Consider the following 5,485-nt stretch of genomic DNA (forward strand, 5'->3'; position numbering starts at 1 on the left):
AATCAACTCCTGGACGATTTACTCAAAGGTACAAAGCAATAATATCCTTACAACTTTTTCTATGCTTGAGCCTGTTGTTGCAGTTACTCTGTCAATAACTTTGATCAATGACCTTCTGATGATTCTCTACTTTTCCCTTCTCTGAGAACTGGTCTCTCCTTGCTTTTAAGCAGCTGTACTTCTTCCAACATAGGTTTGTTCATTCTTCTGGAAGTCCATGTAATATTTAATATTCTTTGTCAAGACCCTAATCCAAAGACACAAATTTTCCTTATTTATTGTCAAGTTTTCATGAGGTGACTGAAAATATCACAGCTTGGGTCAGGTGTACCTTAGTCCTCAAAATGACATTCTTGCTCACAAACTCTTTAAAAAGATCTTTTGCAGCAGATTTGCCTCATATAGTTTGTTTTATTTGTTGATGCTGTTTCTATTTTATGGGTTTGATTATGGGTACAAATAAAATAAAGTCCTTGACAAACTGAATGTTTTCTCTATCATAATTTTGCTTATTGGCCCAGTTAAAAGGAAATTTGTTTTCTTGATGTTGACACTAAAGGCTGTTGTTTTTTTATCTTGATAAAAAAGGTAAGTACTTTAGTGATAAGTAAGTGCTTCAAGTCTTCCTCCCTATTAGCAGGCAAGATTGTGTCATCTGCATATCACAGGTTGTTAGTGAGTCTTCCTCCAATTCTGATGTCACATTCTTTTTCACATAGTCCAGTTTCCTGCATAAATATTGAAGATTGTAGGGGCAATTTAATCTGTTACATTCATGTTAACTGGAGTTAGTTACACTGAAGATATTAATAGAAATGGAAGCTGCTCTACAGTCTTGCCCTCTTAGGTTGCTGGGATAGTGTCTTTTTACTGAAAGAGGCTTCTAAGATAACAAGCTTTTCTAAAAGGAAGCTGTGCTGGCCTAGTGATAAGAAGGTGCCCTGAAATCCTAAAGACACAAGGTTCGAATCCATTAGCTTGGAAGAAAGATGGACAATTTCCTTCCCTATAGGTTGGTTCTGACTCCACGGTACACAACAAACAACAACAATAGATAATGAGAAGTTTCCAAGCATGAAACAATATCATCATAGGAAAGATGAATACTTGGACATCCTTTATTATGTACAAAGAGGTAGGGCATTTGATTATTCATTTGCAAAGCAAAAATCACAATTCAAAATAGAAACCTTAGAAAGCTATTCTGATGTCAACATGAAAAGGAGATGTGACAGAGAAACACGCCTGTGCACCATCTCTTTGTGTTTCTTTTCTAAGACAGTGTTAGACTTCAGTGTGCCTACAAAGTCTGCTTATAGAGAATTTGTATCTTAGTGAAACAAATTACCACATGCCAAAATTTTCCCTAGAGCTTTAAGGCCAGGCGTGATGTGTTATTTGCGAACACGAGTGCCACCTAGTGACACAGAGCTGGTAAATCAGACATTCTTTTTGATTTTTGGGATTCAGTTGGATCTTGAGAATTGGGGATTCTGGGACTATTTGCAGGGTTTGTCCTAGGTCTTGATGTTGATAGAGAAATTAAGAAAGTAATGGAAGATTTGGGCTGAAGGTTACTGAAAGACTTGTAAAGGGTCTTTATTGGAAATACTCGTTGCGTACCATAGAGTCAGAACCGACCTATTTTCAGCACGTATTCAGAGAAGTTAACCGCGTGGTTGGAGATTGCCCGTTCTCAGTCCTTCGGGAACACAGCACTGCTTCTTGCCATTTGCTTTTCATTACCGAAAACATATGTTCTCAACAAAAATTCAAAGCAGTTACAAAAGGGTTGAAACAAGTTTCCGGTTTATTCAAAACCATTCGTCTATTAAACAGTGGTGATCGATCTCATTTCTAAGCTTTGTGACTCAAGTTGAGAGGCTCAATCCTTTTTTCTATACCCTCCACTAGAGAACAGCTCCCTTCACCGCCAGCTGTCTTTGCTCTTGGCTTCCCCTGTCATCTCTGCTCACAACAGCACACTTCTTCCTCATACTGCCTGTTGTTGTTGTTAAGACCAGTCAGGCGGAAACTCACTATAACTGACCTTCCAGCAGATATTCAGAGGCTGCACATCACTCAGGAGGAATTGTCCATCTTTCTTCTAGGCAGCAGCTGGTGAATTCGAATCACAGGCCTTTGAGTTAGCAGCACAGTTCCTTGCTGCTAGGTCACCAGGGCTCTCCTACCAGTAGGTTGCTGGAGTGTCTGGGAAAAGAGGAGGGGAGAACATACTTTATCAAGAATGTTGCTCTGGTATGAAAGGAATGGAAGTCCTGCCCCAAAATATGCACGCTGCCCTGGCGGTCCACTCGGCCACGAGCCCAGGGAAAGAAGGCGGTGTTGGAGGAATGTGGTCTCTCGGTGGGCCGAGTTATGTGCCGTCGAGTCATTTGCGACTCATAGCGACCCTATGAACAACAGCCCTAAACCCTGCTCTATCCTGTGCCAATCTCATTGCCTCCGACACACCCATCCCGATTATCCACCTCATAGAGGGTCTTCCCCTCCTGCGCTGTCCCTCCACTCTGCCCAGCATAATGTCCCTCTCCAAAGATCTGTCCCTCCTTACAACATGTCCAAAGTATGTCAGGCGAAGCCCCAGAATCCTTGCCTCCAAGGAGCAGCCTGGTTCAACCCTCTCTAGGATGAATCTGTTTGTTTTCTTGGCAGTCCATGGTACATTCAGTACTCTTCTCCAGCACCACAGCTCATAGGCGTCAATTCTCCTTCTATCCTCCCTAGTCATTGTCCAGCTCTCTGATGCATAACAAGTGATTGCAAAAACCATGGCCTTTATCAGGCGCACCTTAGTCTCCAGAGAGACACCGTTGCTCTTGAGTACTTTAGAGAGGTCCCTAACCGCAGACTTTCCCATCGCAATACGTTTTTTTATTTCCTGGCTACTGGTGCCAAGAGTGTTGATCGTGGAGCCGAGCAAACTGAAGCTGTGAACAATCTCAATCTCTTCACCATCCATCCTGATGCTACCAACTGGTCCAGTGGTAAGAATTTTTGTCTTCTGGACATTGAGCCTCAGTCCATATTGAAGGCTGCAGTCCTTGACCCTCTGCAGTAAGTGCATGAGGTCCTCCTCAGTTTCAGCGAGCAGGGTTGTGTCATCTGCATAACACAGATTGTTGATAGATCGTCCGCCAATCCTAATGCCACGCTTCTCCTCATAGAGCCCAGCCTCTCAGATAATCTGCTCTGCATACAGGTTGAAAAGGTATGGAGACAGGACACATCCCTGGCGTACACCCTTCCCAATTTTGAACCATGCAGTGTTGCCCTGCTCTGTTCTGACTACTGCCTCTTGGTCCAAGTATAGGTTTCGCATTAGCACAATTAAATGTGCTGGGATTCCCATTCTTCTCAGAGTCAGCCACAGTTTGTTATGATCCACACAGTCAAATGCCTTTGCATAATCAATGAAACACAGATAGACATTCTTCTGGTATTCTCTGCTTTCAGCCAAGATCCATCTAACATCAGCAACAATATCCCTAGTACCACAACCCCTTCTAAACCCAGCCTGGACTTCCGGCAGTTCTCTGCTGATGTGCTGTTCTAATCGTTTTTGGATGATCTTCAGTAGAATCTTGCTTGCATGTGAAATCAATGACACTGTTCTGTAGTTTCCACACTCAGTTGGGTCACCTTTCTTTGGAATGGGAACAAATATAGATCTCTTCCAGTCAGTTGACCAAGTGGTTGTTCTCCAGATTTCTTGGCACAACTTGGTGAGCACATCCAGGGCAGCATCTGTTAGCTGAAATATGTCAGTTGGTATACCATCTATTCTGGGGGCCTTATTTTTTGCTGTTTCCCTCAAAGCAGCTTGAACTTCTGCCTCCATCACCATAGGCTCTGGCTCAAATGCTATTTCATTAAATTCTTCTGTATCTGCCAATTCCTTTCGATACAATGACTCAGTATATTCCCTCCATCTTCTTTTGATACCTCCTGGATTATTTAACATTCTGCCTAAAGCATCTTTGATTGTAGCAACTCTAGGTTTGAATTTGTTCTTCAGTTCCTTGAGCTTAAGAAATGCTGAACGAGTTCGGCCCTTTTGATTTTCCGACTCTAGCTCCTCGCACATAGAAGCCAAAACAAAGGAAATAAGTGATAAAGAGAACCGAATAGATTTCCAAGGGAAACTGGAAAGACAAAGCAAAGGAATTATGTTAAAGTATATAAAGAGTTGGACTTAGAAAATAAAAAGGAAAAAACTCACTTGGAAGTTCTTACATTAAAAAGACTAAAGAAAAAAAACCACAAGCCTTTAATTGAAATAATGAAGGATTCTAAGGGCAAAATTTTGAATGATACAGGAAGTTGAAAGTGTGAAATGAAAGGAAAAGAAGGCTACAGTGAAGTTTCAATATAACAAAAGTAATAACATTGTACATTTGTAATTAATGTTACAAAATAAAATAGACATGAGTGAATGAAGGTAAAAAGAAAATAGAAGTAATACACAGAGTCACTGTACCAAATGAAATGGGTTGACATGGAACTGTTTTGCTATTGTTGTTGTTGTCAGGTATCATTAAGTTATGTGTGATTCATAGCAACCCTAAGAACAAAAAATATGATCCCTACCCTATTCTGTGACAACCTTGTCATCTCTGACACACTGGAACCCGCTCTTGCGTTCACTGTTTCAGTCCATGTCATAGAGGGTCTTCCTCTGTTTTAGGAAGTAGCCTGTGATAAATAATCAGTAGTAGTACCATGCTGCATTGAAGGTAATGGTAAAAAATAAGGCCCCAATAACTGATGGAATACTAGCTGAAGTATTTCGGCAAATAAATGCAGCCCTGGACGTGCTCTATAGTCTATACTAAGAAATTTAAGAAACAATTGCCCAGTCAACTGACTGGAAGAGATCGTTATTTGTTCCCATTCAAAAAAAGAGGTGATCCAACAGAGTGTAGAAATTATTGAACAATATAATTACATAACATACATGTAAAAGCTTTCTGAAGACAATTTTAGAAGTGTGGAACAGTACATCAATGTGTTGGAAGCTAACACTTTACCCACTACCCCACCAAAGTCACCTCTCTTTGATTTTAGAAGTGAATGGGCCTTTGAGTTTTGACTGGATGATCTTTATAGTCAACATGAAGAAGATTGACCAAAAATCTGACTTTGAAATTTGGGTAGAAATTTGAAGGATGCAGAAGAGAGACAGATGAACATACAAAAAAGATGTTGTTGTTAAGTGCTGTTGAGTCAAAGGCGACTCATAGCAACCCTATGAACGAAAGACCTGGACACCTGTATAACTTTCTCCAGGTTCATAGGGTTTCCAGAGGTAAGTTATTATGGAAGTGCATGCCACTCCTGTTTCCAAGCTTGTTTTCATTGGGGAGCTCCACCAAACACAGTCCACCATGGGTAACCATTCTTGCATTTGACACATCAGTGTCACAGTGTTCAGCTTCACGGAGACCACGAGTTACCTCTGTAC

This window comes from Elephantulus edwardii, unplaced genomic scaffold (assembly GCF_000299155.1).
Source record: "Elephantulus edwardii isolate Elephantulus edwardi_28Jun2011 unplaced genomic scaffold, EleEdw1.0 scaffold00275, whole genome shotgun sequence".
NCBI classification, from domain to species: Eukaryota; Metazoa; Chordata; class Mammalia; order Macroscelidea; family Macroscelididae; genus Elephantulus; species Elephantulus edwardii.